General features: G+C 34.6%; 1 pseudogene; it reads right to left on the bottom strand.

Annotated features, from left to right (window-relative positions):
* Positions 1 to 892: 892 nt before the first annotated feature.
* LOC140883578 (organic cation/carnitine transporter 3-like) lies at positions 893 to 2,408 on the bottom strand (annotated as a pseudogene).
* Positions 2,409 to 17,910: the final 15,502 nt, after the last annotated feature.

Here is a 17,910-nt window from a genome sequence, read left to right as displayed (position 1 = left end):
AAATGAGTATAATATTATGAATGTTATTTAAAAATAATTTTAAAATTTTATCATAAATATTAAAACTATATTTAAAAAATAAAATATTTCATATTGTAATTTATAAAAATTGATATTATTCGGAAATTTAATTTTCAAACATTAATATTACTAATTATATAAAAAAAACTCACGTGCATCGCATGAGCGGAAAATACTAATTATTTTTTTAAAAAAATCAAAATCTGTTCTACATTATCTTTATTTAATTAATAAAATTAAAATTCTCAAATATTTGATGAAATAGGCAATTTACATGACTAGAATAATTGAGTACTAGCAACCGTGGCACACGCGTTGCGTGTGAAATGAAAAAATATGGTAAACATGTTTGTGTGAAAAAAAATATGTTAATTGTATAAGATTTGTTTGTAAAATTCACACCATTGTTCCATTTAAATGATAAGAAATGTATTTTATATTTTACCTATAATATTTTATAATGTATATTAGACATAAGGTTAAATTTTATCATATATTTTTTGTAGTTATGTATTTAGTTATTGAATGATTGTTGGTCGAGAGAATGAATTTTTTAAGAGAACTTGATCGACATGGTATTGAGATGCATATCAATATATATAACAGAGAATAAAATAATGAACAATAGTATTTATGTTTATGAATTAGAGATGAAATATCTTCAAGAGAAATAAAAAAAATATTTATTATTTGCAGATACAAAAAACAATTGAACGCCATTATATAATTTGTTTTTAAAAAATGACATGTTTATACATAGGCAAAATAAGTTGACAAATCACAATGAAATGCAAAGTATCTTAGAAGATGCAAAAAGTAAAAAACTTAAAATAGAAAAAAATTTTGCCAATGAGAAGCAAAAGTATACCTTCTATAAGCTAGTTTTTTGGTATCTGAAGAAACTCCCACTTGGAAATATAAATTTATAGACATCCGGCGATCTCTGCACGGGGCCAAGCACGCCGCCTAGCATTCCCGCCTGCCGCACCATCGACACGGCAGAGCTCCTCACACACGTGGGAAACAACTCCAATGCATAGATAACATCACGTTAGCTCCCATGCAAGCACTGAAAAAGGACAATAATTCCAGCACCATTTGGACAGTGCAACAAAACGGGCAAGCAACACAGCTGATTCCACTCGCTAATGTTAACCCCAGAATCGATCTTTTTCTGTTCAATTGTTTTTGGACAGTGCAACAAAACGGGCAAGCAACACAGCTGATTCCACTCGCTAATGTTAACCCCAGAATCGATCTTTTTCTGTTCAATTGTTCGATGAGGAAGAACGTAAGGAACGAGGCTGGGAATTCAGATAGAGCGTTAAGTGTCACGCTCAAGTACAGGTCGAAAGACATATTCCCGAGACCTAAAGGCAAGCCGTAATATATCATGCCAATGCCGAAGCCCGCCGCCGTCACCACCGCAAGCCGCCACAGAGCCCACCCTTTGCTCGACAAGATTTTATGCTTCCGTTGAAGAAACTCTCTGTCTGCAGGTTCTTGGATCCGGCGATGGTTCTTAGAGTTTTCAGAAATTCCTCCTTTCTTCCATTCATGAAGAGCCATCTGGGAGATTCTTGAACTGTGAAATACATTAGAATCGAGTATAAAATTGAAATTGATGGAACACATGTCAAGAGATAGATTAATCTCCACGAACATCCTCTCACCAACAGTGCTACAGGAAGAGACAAGAACCCAAGAGTATAGCACGCGAATCCTACAATCCCAGCTTTTCCTCTCCATTTCTTCTCAACTAATTCCGTCGAAAGAACAAGTGCACATGGAGAATTCCGTCGAAAGAACAAGTGCACATGATCAAATCGGCGCTCGGCCAAACCCGCTGACAAATCTTAAAGCCGTGTAAATCCAAACATTTGGTGAAAGAGCAGCCAATGCCTCGCGCTCAAAGACATGACCAGAGATGAAATAACAAGCATATTCTTCCGACCCAAAGACGAGTCAACAAGCGTAGCAAGAACAAACCCACCTATTAAGCATCCAGCAAAGTAAGAAGAAGCAGGGAGACCACTGATGATGGGGTTTGAGCATTGGAGGGACCATTCAGAAATGGTGGATGTGTATGCAGGAAGGTTCCACGACCAAGATTCCTTTGGAAGCTCGCAAATATTAACGTTGTTGCAAGAATCTTTGCAGATTCATTTGGGTTGTGCGTCTGTTAAGATAGTGATGAATGTTTGCTGTGCGTCAAAAAACCATGCAAAAGATAAAAGAATGGCCTGCAGGAATTGTCCCCATCCAAACTCTCCGATGTAGTGCTCTATTGCGTCGTTTAAGGCCGGACGACACTGCTGGTTTTTTGGCACCGCCTCGGCCAGCAACGCCACGTTGGTGTCGGAAAGTAAGGGATTTTCATCTGTCATCTTCGGCTGAATGGAATCTTGGAGTTCGAAGGTTTTAATCGCTTGAACGACGGATAATCTATCTACTAATGTAATGCTTCTGTGATTTATGCATCATGAACTTTGGACCTAACTCCACTCTAAAAATTTGCTCAATACTAATGTAATGCTTCGGTGATTTATGCATCATGAACTTTGGACATAACTCCACTCTAAAAATTTGCTCAAATCGATGAGACCGTCATACAAAAATTTTTGAATACAAACTGATTGAGTAGGGAATTGATTGACATTTGACTACCTTATGTAGAAGAGTTTTTAACGCAGAATCTAAATTTTGATGTAATTTTGTGTTCTAGGGAATTGATTGAGTAGGTGATGCAGAAGAATTAAATTTCAGCAAAATCTAAATTTCAACAAAATTTCAACGGGGTTGCTATAAAGTCGATGAACTGTAACTAAGAATCCATATAACCAGCAGAGAGATGGCTGATGAAAATCCACCACCGACAGAGGCGGCAGCCTCGCCGGATATCCCCAGAGATGGCGGATGAATTAGATGGAATTCGCACAGAAACGAATCGGGTTTGACGAACAAGTGCAGCAAATTGCTTGCAGGCGGAATAGCACATGAATAGGCTTCTTGCATCCAATATCTTCTCGAATACATAGATGATTAACTCCTTCGGAAGACGATCGAAATCGGCCGCCATCTTTTTTGAAGATAACATATTTCAACCTCGCTTTACGCGATTATATTGTATTCAAGATATTTATAGCTAGGTAAATTGATAAGAGTACCTCAACTTTTCAATGTACAAATAATAATGTCTGTATACGTAGGATCTAACCTATTTTTTTTTTATTCGATTTAATTTGAGGCGACGTGAGAAACAAAGGACTTCTCACAATTTATGATTGTTTGGTTATATTAAATAATTATTAGGTAGATATGTTTATGTAACAAACCAAGTGTAATACTTAAAAGTGTTGGATATTAATCTTATAAAACGGAACTGGCCTACTACAAATTTTGAATATGGAAAATTAGCAATTGAGTCCTACGTTGGCTTGATTTGGTTTTGGTTTTGTAAGTTTTCATGTTTAGGAATATGTACAATAATCTAGATTTTTTTTTAATTTCATCTTGTATCACGCACGGAATCAGATAACTGTGTGTTTACTTAGTTATAATAATATGTTGCCTACCTAGCACATTTTTAGTTGTTATATGTCATATGTTGGGTTCGACGTAAGCAAATGTAACTATAAAAAAACATAATATAAAAGTGAATTATGTGAATCATTTATCTCAAATAAATTTTCACACAAACAAAAACCTAAATATTGAATCAATCACTCTAATTGATTTGTACAAAAGAATTTAAGTGGCAATATTTTCTGTCACATGACTTGACAGACGTAATAGACTTAAACTCCAAAAAAGAAAGGATGGATAAACTTCTACCATTTACATCGACAACAATAGTATTTAAACTAAAATCTAACAAATTTTTTTTGGATTATTATTTAAATGAGTGGAAATTGGACTCGATCACTTCAATTAGATTTTTATTTCTGTGAAGATTTGTTTGAAGCAAACGATTCACATATTTTTTGTTTCTCTATTTAAGTTCATTTTTTTTTTCATTTTTTGGTTTGCATAATTAATTTTCCTTGCATAGAACCCAACTTATAAGCTTTTGTACATTTTCGAAAGTATGGCAACATAGGACCAAAACGAAATACAACCAACATACAAAACCAAATTGATAATTTTCTTCTTTTGAATATTTTAATTTATAATGTTAGTTCTAAAAATAACATGAAAATTAATTAACATAAAAATTTGTGCATTAAAAATCGCAAAAACCTCTTGTGTGATGGTTTCAAATCTCATTTTTATGAAAAAGATCTCCTATTTGGGTCACCCGTGAAAAAAATATATATGAAAATTTTTTAGCTAAAGTTTTCAATATTTTAATTCATCATGTCAGTTCTAAAAATTAAATGAAAATCATGTAGAAAAAAAAATTATTCATTAAAAATATAAAAAAATCTTGTGAGATGATCTTACATTTCATTTTATAAAACAAATCTATCCTATTTGGGTCACCCACCAATAATATTATTTTTTATTGCTAAAATTATTATTACGTTTATTATAAATATGGATAGATTTGACATATCTAACTGATAAAAAAAATAGATTTATGTGCATTGTTTGCAAGAGACGCTAATATCTTCTTCTATATATAAAGAATCTTCTCCTAATACACCATCTTTTATTTTACCAAAATTACCCTTTCTCTATTTTTTTAAATAATAATAATGACAATGCAAATATATATATATGTACGAAAATATAGGAAAAGAAGTGGTTGACTAATAATTTCCCAGAAATAACTAAAAATATTTGAATGAATATAGCAAATATATACAACCAAGTAAGATAGTTGCAAAAAAATATTAATTCCAAACTTGGGACACCCGTCCCATAGAGTTTATTATCCTAATCATAAATCAAATACTTGATTCTCAATCCCATGTTTTATTGGAAGGGAATAGGCACTCAATCCAAAAGATGCTGCAGCTTTTTGAGTATATATTTCGTACATTACGGCATCAGCAAGCGTGCGAACTGAAACCATTGCATCAGAGGGAATATGACAATATTTCTTCATGATGTTTGCGGCGGCTTCCTGATATTCCGTCTATTCAAACCAAATATTTTCTCTTTTGTGAAATCTCGGGTTTCTCCGACTCTGATCAGAGTCACCTCCTTCATTACACATCCAGATAATGGCAAAATGACTTGGGGTGCACTCCAACTTCTTATCCAAAACTCACGAAAACAATTATTCCCTTTCTGGTCCATGGGATCATCTACATCTGGTGGAAAAACAGTACCAAAGTGATTATCTTTCACCATAGAGATACCTTGTTCATCCAAAACAAATCTCCCCCGTCCCATGGAGTCCACCGCCTCCACACTTTTTAGCTTTGGAAAAAGTGGAATAAGCTCTTCTACGTAAAGAATTCTCAACCTCGAGTCATGCAATTGATCTTCCATCCAAGCAAAGAGAGCTGAATTTTCCTCAAATAATAACGGGAATTCGTCTTCTTCTTCGTCCTTGTCGCCGCATGTACTACCATCAAATTCGACGCAATTCTCGCAGAAAAGGAAGATGAAACCAGATGACATTTTTATATAAAATTTAATCAATCAAATCATAAATTATAATCTATCAATTACTATATTAACAATAATTTTTTATTTATTTTATATTATATTTTTTTAATTATTAATGTATTACTTATCTCATAACCGGAACCAAACGGTACCTGGGGTCCAAGTTAAATATAAGTGTCTTGTAGCAGAATCACACTTAACAAATAAAGATTCCCCTACTCTTTTTCCTCAAAAATCAATGCATCACCTAAAGTTTCCACAATGGTTTAACATAGTATAGAAACCACCAAGTACAAACAATTAAGTAGATTTTTGGTATATCGTATCAAAAACATAATTGATATGAAAAAAATTCATACCGATACCGAAATTATGAAATTTTGATATGAAAAAATTCATATGATATCGTATAAATATAGGAAAAAAATTTGATATACCAAAAACATGTATGTATATAAAAATAATTTCGATACGATATACCACCCATCCACTCTACTTCCCCATGCCCATTACAAACTAGGGGTTGACACAAGAGGAGTATTCATCCCTTCTTTTTTTTCCTCTAAAAAAATAATGATCTATAAATGTTGAGTTTGGGAAATATATAAATAACTAAAGCGTGTTTGAGTTTTAGCGTTTCTTTGTACATATAAATAGGACAGGAGCTTTGCATTGTACAGAACAATTTAATTTTTCCTTCCAACAGAAAATGATGAATATTTTCATCGCCAATTACTTGTTCCTCTTTCTTCAGTTTTAACATGGTATCAGAGAAAGGAGGTTTTGATGCTGCGGATCCGCTCTACATAAATCCATCTGATACACCAGGACTCAATTTGATCAATGAACACTTGATCGGGACTGAGAATTACGGAATCTGGAGTCGTGCAATGTTAATTGCGCTTCGCGCTAAAAATAAGATCGCATTCATCAATGAAAGTTGTAAGAAGCCAGATCCTGAATCGGACACCTTATTGCAGTGGGAAAGGTGTAATGCGATCGTTCTATCATGGATTATGAACTCTGTTTCTAAGGAGATATTTGCTGGAATTGTGTATTCAACAGAGGCGCTGATAGTATGGGAAGTTCTACGGGAAAGATTTGACAAAGTAAACGGATCGAGGATCTTCACACTTCATCGAGATATTGGACGTCTGGTTCAAGGTAATAGTACGATTTCAGTCTATTACTCGAAACTTAGACAACTGTGGGATGAGTATTCTTCTATGGTGACATTGCCGTCGTGTAAGTGTGAATCTGCAATGAAATTTGTTGAGATGAGCAGCAACACAAGTTACTTCAATTCCTTATGGGACTGAATGAGAGTTATGCTTTGATTCGTAGTCATGTTTTGATGATGAATCCACTTCCAACTGTCAGTCATGCATTTGCAATTATCTCACAAGAAGAGTCGCATCGCAATCTATCTAGTGTATCTCCTGACCTCCCGACATCTGTCTTTTACTATGCTCAAGATAAAAGAAAGAGCAATGTTCGCTGTGAACATTGCAATTGGCTTGGACATAATAAGGAGAATTGCTACAGATTGATAGGATATCCTCCTGGACACAGATTGCATAAAGGATCAGGTAAAGGACATAATTCAAGACCTGGTAAGGATGGAATGGAACGTGGTAGGCAGTTTGGGAAAGCTAATGTTTCTGTGGCTAAATCTGAGGAAGAAGAACCACCTAGCTCCTCCCAATTGGCAGGCACATTTTTTACTGCTGATCAATATGCTGCTATATTGAAGCTTCTGGAAAAGGATCATATGGAGAATCATGAGAACATTGTCTCTGCAAATATGGCATGTAATCATTCCTCTTGTGCCAACAGTTTAGATTCTCAATGGATTATTGACACAGGTGCAAATGATCATATGGTTGGCCAACAAAGTTTGCTATGCAACTCTAGATCCTATGCTGATACAACAGGGTCAATTCAATTGCCAAATGGTAGTTCCACCAAGGTCACTCGTATAGGCACTGTTGTTTTAAATGAATCCATATCCCTATCCAATGTCCTGTTTGTCCCTGAGTTTCAATATAATCTACTTTCTGTTTCTAAGTTCACTAAAGCTCATCACTGCTTTGTCACATTCTATCCCCATTTGTGTGTATTTCAGGCCCTATCAAGTGGGAGGATCCTGGGGATTGGTAGAGAGAAAAATGGTCTATACTTCCTCAATTGTTCGAGTTTCCAACCTTCTGCTGGCAATCTTAGTTCTTCATCAAAATACTTAGTTCTTCCACCTTGTACTTCTTTACTATATGCAGTAAATAATACAATTTGTAATGATGTCAATAAAGACACTCTTTGGCATCAAAGACTTGGCCATATATCTGTAACTCGAATGCGTTTATTGCCATTTATGTCATCTCATTTTGATTTGCAACATTGTTCTGTTTGTCCTATTTCCAAACAAACTCGTGTTTCATTTCCTTCCAAACGATCCAATGATTCTAGTCATATTTTCCAGCTAGTTCACATGGATGTATGGGGTCCTTTTCATAATCCAACATATAATGGGGAGAGATATTTTCTTACTATAGTGGATGATTACACGAGAAGCACTTGGGTATACCTCATGCATTCCAAGTTAGATGTGCTTTCTAAAATAAAAGGCTTTCTGGCTCTCATTCGTAATCAATTTTCTACCACTATCAACACTATTCGAACTGATAATGCCAACGAATTTTTTCAAAGAGAATGTAAAGAGCTATTCTTGTCCTTGGGGATAATTCACCAAAGTTCTTGCCCATATACACCTCAACAAAATGGGCTTGTTGAACGCAAACATCGTCATATTCTCAATATTGCTCGTTCTTTGAAGTTTCAAGCTTCTCTTCCACATAAATGTTGGGGAGATTGTGTTCTTACTTCTGTCTATCTTATCAATCGTACTCCAACACCTCTTTTATCGAATAAGACTCCATTTGAAGTCTTAACTGGTCATTCACCTTCTTATTCTCAACTTAGGGTCTTCGGTTGTTTGTGTTATGCTTCTACTCTTCCTCGAGGTGACAAATTTTCTCCTCGAGCTGCTGCTTGCGTCTTTCTTGGGTATTCTCCCACTCAAAAGGGATATAAGCTACAGAATCTTAGCACACACAAATTCTTTGTTTCCAGAGATGTTCATTTTTTTGAGACTATTTTTCCTTTTGCACAGTCTGCTCCTTCTTCTCCCATATTTCCTGAGGATGCTCCTGTTTTGCTTGACCATGTCCAGCCCTCTGCATCCCTACCTATTCCTTCTGTTCCTCCCTCCAATTTGCCTCCACTTTCCCCTCGCCGTTCCACCCGAGTTCCTAAGCCGCCTCTTTGGACTCAGGATTTCATTTGTTCTACTTTGCCCCATTCTATTTCCAATTATCTTTCTTACTCTCATATTTCTCCTTCTTATAAAGCTTTTCTCACGTCCATTTCTGCTAACAAAGAACCTTCCACCTACCAAGAAGCATTTCTTGATCCTCGTTGGATACAAGCTATGGATCATGAGTTGCTCGCTTTGGCTAATAATCATACTTGGGAGATAGTTGATTTGCCACCTGGTAAGATTCCTATTGGAAATAAATGGGTTTACAAAATTAAGTATCATGCTGATGGTCGTGTGGATAGATTTAAAGCCCGGCTTGTGGCTAAGGGTTATATGCAGCTTTTTGGTGTTGATTTTCATGATACTTTTCCCCGGTTGCTAAGCTTACCACTGTCCGTTTCTTGCTTAGTGTGGCTACAATCTTTTGTTGGCCTTTATATCAAATGGATGTCACCAATGCCTTTCTTCAAGGTGATCTTGATGAGGAGATATATATGGTCTTACCTCCTGGTCTTCGAATTCAGGGGGAGTCTCATAAGGGAATTCGAAGTGAGGGGGAGTTTGGGAAGCCCAAAGTGTGTAAGTTGGTGAAATCCTTATATGGTCTTAGGCAAGCATCACGACAGTGGAATATCAAATTTGCTTCTATTGTGACAGAAGCTGGTTTTCAGCAGTCTTCTCATGATCATTCCTTGTTTGTTAAGAAAAATGGCACATTCATCACACTGTTGTTGGTCTATGTTGATGACATAGTCATAACAGGAAATCATGAGGATTCAATCATTACTCTAAAGAAGCATTTACATTCCAATATCAAGATTAAGGATTTGGGAACTTTGAAATATTTTCTAGGTATCGAAGTGGCTAGATCAAAGCATGGAATCTGTTTGAACCAACGAAAATATGCCTTAGAACTTATAACAGATGCAGGGCTATTGGGTTCAAAGGTTAGTGATACTCCCATGGAGCAAAATGTCAGATTTACATCTAAGGAGTTTGATGATAGCTCTGGTCAAGAAGATACGGTTGATCCTTTGTTGGATGATCCAAGTTCTTATAGAAGATTGGTTGGTCGTCTTATATATCTCACGGTTACTAGACCAGATATTTGTTTTGCGGTGCAAACCTTGAGTCAATTCCTGAAGAGCCCAAAGGCTTCTCATATGGATGCAGCAACAAAGGTGTTGAGATACTTAAAATCAACACCAGGCCAAGGGATTTTATTATCAGCAGCCAGTAAACTTGAATTATCGGCATTTTGTGATTCTGATTGGGGAACATGTCCTATGACTAGAAGATCAATTACAGGTTATTGCATTAAACTTGGAGAGTCTTTGGTATCCTGGAAAACAAAGAAGCAAACGACAGTCTCAAGATCGTCTGCGGAGGCAGAATACAGGGCGATGGCCAATGTAACATGTGAAGTAGTGTGGATAGTTGGAGTTCTGCGTGACATGGGAATTCAGTTAGCACAACCTGTGGATTTGTATTGTGATAGTACAGCTGCGATGCACATTGCTGCAAATCCGATGTTTCACGAAAGAACGAAACATATAGAAATTGATTGTCACTTGGTTCGAGAGAAGATTCGTGAAAAGTTAATCAAAACTTCGCACATTACTACGAAAGAGCAACCAGCTGATCTGTTTACTAAAGCCTTGGGCAAGCAGCAGCATTTATATTTATTGTCCAAGCTTGGGATATGTCACTTATTCCAAGCTTGAGGGGAGTGTTGAGTTTGGAAAATATATAAATAACTAAAGCGTGTTTGAGTTTTAGCGTTTCTTTGTACATATAAATAAGACAGGAGCTTTGCATTGTACAGAACAATTTAATTTTTCCTTCCAACAGAAAATGATGAATATTTTCATCGCCAATTACTTGTTTCTCTTTCTTCAGTTTTAACAATAAATTGTGCCAATTTTGCAAATTATTACCCATAGAGCAGGAAATATTATATTATTATATAAATGTAGAAAAATTTCAACCTATGTATATTAGTTTCCGTTGTCCTCGCCATTTCATTCTGTAACGTCTGTCTCTACGAAGGGAGTAGCCTGCCGATCCTAAAAGTATTGTGTAGTTAGATTGTTCATGTCCCATTTCGAACATTGCGGCATCAGCGAACGTGCGATCTATCATTTTAGCTTCAAAAGGAAAGCAACGATATTTCTTCATCATGGTTGCGACGACTTCACGATATTCTGTCTCCTCAAACCAATTCTCCTCCGTGAATTTATTGTAATCTTCATTTTCTCCGACCGTAATTAAAGTCACCTCCTTCATTACACGTCCAGAAAATGACAACTTAACCTCGGATGCACTCCATCTTCTTATCCAAAACATACGACGATGACTGGTATTCTCCTTCACCTTAGAGACACCTTGTTCATCCAAAACAAATCTCCCCCGTCCCATGGAGTCCAAAATAAATTTACATTCACACTTTTTTTTTCATACTTGACCTATCAATATATAGATATATACTAAAAATATTTTAGTACAAAATACTCGGCACATATATCTATGTTTTTTAAATTAAAATATATATTACTAAATTTGAACATTTTAAACAAAATTTCCTATTATCAAAATGATGTATAAGTTTTAGGTAGAGTAGCTTCTAAAAAGCACTTCTAAATTTTTTCTTAACAAAATTTCACAAAATTTTAAAATTTGGTTAAGTTGAAAGCAAAAAAAATGTTTTTTACATGCTCTCTCAAACACTACCTTAATTTTATTTTTCACAAATAATTTTCTACGCACCAGAGTTTATTTGATCTTTCGAACACGCCTACTTGAATTTTGAAAGTACTAGAAATTAATGAACTTAACTTGTTTACACATATGACATATCAATCTTTCATAATGGTTTACTAATTGATATAAGTTTTAATGTTTAATAACTGCTAATTTTTTTTAATAATAATAATTACAATGCAAATATATATATATGCACGAAAAGATAGGAAAACTAGAAGTGGTTGACTAATAATTTCCCAGAAATAACTAAAAGTATTTGAATGAATATAGCAAATATATACAACCAAAAGTAAGATGGTTGCAAAAAAAAAAATTAATTCCAAACTTGGGACACCCGTCCCATAGAGTTCAGTATCATATATCCTAATCATAAATCAAATACCTGATTCTCAATCCCATGTTTTATTGGAAGGGAATAGGCACTCAATTAAAAAGATGATGTGCAGTTTTTTGAGTAAACATTCCGTACATTACGGCATCAGCGAGCGTGACAAATGAAACCATTGCATCAGAGGGAATATGGCAATATTTCTTCATGATGTTAGCGGCGGCTCCCTGATATTCTGTATCTTCAAACAAACTATTCTTCTCCTCCGTGAAATCTCGGGTTTCTCCGATTCTAATCAGAGTCACCTCCTTCATTACACATCGAGATAATGGCAACACGACTTGGGGTGCATTCCACCTTCTTATCCAAAACTCACGACAACAATTATTTTTCCCTTTCACCATAGAGATACCTTGTTCATCCAAAACAAATCTCCCCCGTCCCATGGAGTCCACCGCCTCCACACTTTTTAACTTTGGAAAAAGTGGAATAAGCTCTTCTACGTAAAAAATTCTCAACGTCGAGTCACGCAGTTGATCTTCCATCCAAGCCAACCGAGCTGAAATTTCATCAAATAATGACGGGAATTCGTCTTCTTTGTCGTTGTCGCCGCATGTACTAACATGATCAAATTCGACGCAATTCTCGCAGAAAAGGAAGATGAAGCCAGATGAGTCGGACCTCCACTTTAATAAAAACTTGGAGGATCTGTTGGGATATTTAGGAGGATCCGGGAGAGAGAAGTGAATGGTGGCGGATTCCAGGCGACGAAGTTTCCTCAGAAACTTCAGAATTCCGGGTGGCCAAACAGGAACCCAACTGAATGAAGAATATGGAATTCGCAAAGAAACGAATCGGGTTTGACGAACAAGTGCGGCAAATTGCTTGCAGGCGGAGTAGCACATGAATAGGCTTCTTGCATCCAATATCTTCTCGAATACATAGATGATTAACTCCTTCGGAAGACGATCGAAATCGGCCGCCATCTTTTTTGAAGATAACATATTTCAACCACTAATCCGATATATTATGTATTCAGCTTTATCAATATTTATTTATGAAAAAACTCATATATATAAATAGTTGTTAACCTTGAATGTGAAAAATAAGGATAATGAATGCTATATGTACAAGGATTCTTATACATTGTTATACATGATATTTAAAATTACATGATTATCACTATACTTGATTTGAATAAAATCTTTCAAAATCATGTAATTTTAAATGTAATGTGTAACACAACGTGTAAAATTTCGTGTACATGTAGCATTATCGGCAAAATAATGTCTCTACACGTTAGATGTAACCTATATCCTTTTTTTTATTCGTGATTTGGTTCGATTTTGAGGCGACGAGAGAAACAAAGGACTTCTCACAATTTATATTGTTTGGTTAGATTATAATAAATTTTTTTCCTTTTTTTAGAATATTAAATATTTTCCTAATAATGAAGTCATAAATTGCGTTTTCCCTTTGTAAATAATTATTAGTTAGATATGTTTTATAACAAACAAAGTGTAATACTTGAAAGTTGAAAGTGTTGGATATTTTAAAATTTTTGCGTACCTAGACAAGGATTATGTAATATTTTTACCACATAAAATTATTTCTTGATTTTTTTATAATTTGATAAATTTTGAAGAATTTAAATCATTCAGAAGATAACTGAATTTTATTAACTTATTATTTAATTAAAATCTATATATCTTACATCAATTTTCCATTAATTTGTTGGAGTCCAAATTAAATTTACATTCACTCCTTTTTTTTCCACCTAAAAAGAATTTTTCACTCGTCGGTGATTTCTTCTTCTTATCATAATTTGATTTTTTTTTTAATTTTCCTCCTATATTATTTATTTTGAATTTTCACAATTATTTTTATCTATAATTTTAAATTCAATCGTAAATTTTTATCTATAATGTTTTTAGATATGTAGTCTATCACTCCAAAAATCATCATTTTTCAAACTTCAAACTTTATTTATAATTTTAAATCCACTCGTATCTTTATTTATAAATTTAAAGTTTTAGTTAAACTTTTGAATAGGGAAAATTAACAATATAGTAGAATATATATGTTTGACTAAGCTTATTAAAAACAACTAAACTTTTATAAGTTGATTTAGGAGCTTGTAAGCTGTCATGACTTGATTTAAAAATAAGCGATTTAAAAAGTTCAGATGAATTTTTTTAAGGGTAGGATGAAGTTATTTTAAACGAAGATGTTGATGCGTTTGACACACTAAAATCTTTTTAGTATAAAACTTATCAAATTGAGTATAATAGTATAAATGTTATTTAAAAAATAGTTTTAAAATTTTATCATAAATATTAAAACTATATTAAAAAATTAAAATCCTTGCACGGTTCCCTCGACACTTTCGACCCACCCTACCAGATGTTAACTCAAGCACAAAATACGAGTGGCATAACTAAAATCAAAATGCATTGTGATATTACTAAAAATGAAAAACATTCATTTTACAAGAATGAAAATACGAATTCACCTTTAACATGACAGAAAGTGAAAAAAATGATCATTATATTATTTGAGTTTATTTCATAATTAATATTTCAATTTTATATGATTTTTATTATGAGCCTCGAAAATTCCACTAAATATAATTATAAATATATATTATAAAAAAAAAGTGTCCCCACATGCATCACACGTGTTGTTTAATAGTAACATAATATAATCCATAACTCCACCAAATACAAACAATAAAGCCCATTAGGCCAACTCCAATCAAACACCAAATTGGCGTTAGATTCTTTGCTCCAACCCAACCCTATTTTCAACGTTGGGTTGGTGCAAAGCTGCACTCCATAGCACCTATGCTATATTGATGTGTTTTTATTTATTTATTTTTTTTTGCTTTTCTATTTGTTATTTATAATATATATTAAGATTATTTATAATATAATATATTATAATATTATAATATATTATAATATTATTATTATGATTATAAATCATATTATCAATTGATTAAATTACATAATTTTAATTTCGTAATTATTATGAATTTTATATGTAATTGTGTTTATCTTAATATTATTTTTATGTGTAATGTATTTTAACAGTAATTTAATTATTTAAATTATTGAACTCTAATTTAATTAATTAACAAATAATACAAAAATTCAATTTTTGAGAAAAAATTAAGATTAAAAAAGTCGTTAAATAAATAATATGTTTAAATATTAAAATAAATTAAACTAAATATTTTAAAATAATTATTAAAATATATTTAGTTTTTAATTTATTAATATTTCTAATGAATATTTATATAGAAATTATTATTTTATATATTAATGATATTTAATTATTGTGTATAAAATTATTTGATGGAATAAATTAGTTGTTGTGAATAAAATAATAGAGAATAATTTTTTAGTGTAAAGTTTAGAGTAAAATGGGTTGGAGATTAGTTTTTAATTTGTTGTAAAAATTATACTATTTTGAAGTTTGTAGTGACCCTGCATGGTATCACCTACTAACTGGCAACTAATAGCATGCATTAAACTTAATACAGCAAAATAACTTAACAGAGTAAAACGTGTGGAAACAAAACCATAGTTTACATATCAGCTTAGTAACATAATTCAGGCTTAATCTGTAGTGATACAACCAAATCGAAAACTTAAACAGTAAACATTATACAGCTATATCGAATCCTGATGTATAATAAAATCCTCAAGACTCCTGCTCCCTAGTCCTGCCTCGAACTACCAGCTCCGTCCATCCTGCGACCTGCCCCATGGAATAGGGTGTCCAAGATAAAAACTAGGACGTGAGCACTAACGCCCAGTACATAGACATGAGTAAACATATGTATATAATGCATGCAACATGATGACTGGTACAGGGTCATCTGAAAAAAATCATGCTCAGAATCGGCGCCACATGAGTGCTTCCACCGCACGGATCAACCTCTGGGTGCAACCACACTCGTCTAATACACCAGAGTAGACAGACATAAATGCCCACGCCGTCGCGGTACTCTCAGTGACAGACTATCGAGTATAGAGCTGAACGGCTCTATAGTCAGGTATAACAAGGTATAGGCTCAACGTGTATATGCACATGACATATGAATATAAAAAGCGATAAATCATATATCATGCCATATAATAATGCCAAAAAAATGCAACATATAAACATGTATACTCGCTGGCAATCTCAGTCAATGTGTACGTATCTCTAGACTAGTTCAAGTAAAATAGGATCCTAGGTTCAAAGCCTATATTCAAAAGTTCACTGTATCACTACATAAATTCTATAAGCCTTAACTAAGCTAATAAGTACTTCCAAAACTTAAATAGATTCCCGGACCATACCTTCGTCCGTAGTTAGCCCTTTGGAGTCGCTAGTCCCGGATGACTATAACCACACCTTGGTTATTCCAGAACCTCTATTATAACCGATAGGGCCCTCAAGTGTATATCTCAAACTATATAACTGAAGAAAGAAACTCGGGAATTCGTATTTTGAAATGAATCTGGGAAGCCCTATTTATAGGCAAAATTCCCGGCCAGGATCGGAACTTCCGATTTCAGGATCGGAGCTTCCGATCCAGCTCATTGCATGCATGTGTGACACGTCGGGATCGTAACTTCCGATCGGGCGATCGGAGCTTTCGATCTACTCTACGTTCAACACTTGTCAAAACTCGTGGCTGAGTCATCGAGCATTGCTGGCTGCTGGAGATCGGAACGTCCGTTTCAGGATCGGAGCTTCCGATCTCTATGCTTCCGATGAGGTTCCAAAGTGGCTGGGATCGGAGCTTCCGATCTGGGTTCGGAGCTTCCGATCCGGCCCAAAGTCAAAAGCCCAAATTCTCTTCCGAAATCCAATAACACTTCGAAATTGATTAATTACCAAAAACGTGCTCGATCCTCTAGAACAAATTCTAGAACTTCCAATTTCTGATCCTCTGTACAATCGAAAGCACAAAAAGTACTCTCGAGTTTAGACATCCAACATCTAGCTTGTTCAGGATTCTCGCCTCCCACCAAGGGTTTTGATCCTACTTGCATGAATTTATTGATAGAGTAGCGACGTCTACCCTCATGATGACGATGTTGATCATCATGATGGCGGTGATGACGATGATGACCACCTCCTTGGCCAATACTACCGTGACTCTCGTCAGTCATATCCTGAAAAGAATTGCACATTAAAATCCCAATGCGCAAGAATTACTAGACTAAATCCCAAGTACTAATCCCAAAATCTAAGCATGCTCTGATACCAAAAATGTAGTGACCCTGCATGGTATCACCTACTAACTGGCAACTAATAGCATGCATTAAATTTAATACAGCAAAATAACTTAACAGACTAAAACGTGCGGAAACAAAACCATAGTTTACATATCAGCTTAGTAACATAATCCAGGCTTAAATCTGTAGTGATACAACCAAATCGAAAACTTAAACAGTAAACATTATACAGCTATATCGAATCCTGCTGTATAATAAAATCCTCAAGACTCCTGCTCCCTAGTCCTGCCTCGAACTACCAGCTCCGTCCATCCTGCGACCTGCCCCATGGAATAGGGTGTCCAAGATAAAAACTAGGACGTGAGCACTAACGCCCAGTACATAGACATGAGTAAACATATGTATATAATGCATGCAACATGATGACTGGTACAGGGTCATCTGAAAAAAATCATGCTCAGAACCGGCGCCACATGAGTGCTGCCACCGCACAGATCAACCTCTGGGTGCAACCACACTCTTCTAGTACACCAGAGTAGACAGACATAAATGCCCCCGCCGTCGCGGTACTCTCAGTGACAGACTATCGAGTATAGAGCTGAACGGCTCTATAGTCAGGTATAACAAGGTATAGGCTCAACGTGTATATGCACACGACATATGAATATAAAAAGCGGTAAATCATATAT

Source organism: Henckelia pumila, chromosome 2 (genome assembly GCF_033568475.1).
Source record: "Henckelia pumila isolate YLH828 chromosome 2, ASM3356847v2, whole genome shotgun sequence".
Classification (NCBI taxonomy): Eukaryota; Viridiplantae; Streptophyta; class Magnoliopsida; order Lamiales; family Gesneriaceae; genus Henckelia; species Henckelia pumila.
Note: the sequence above shows the minus strand (reverse complement) of the source record. Positions and strands in the feature narration are given on the sequence as shown.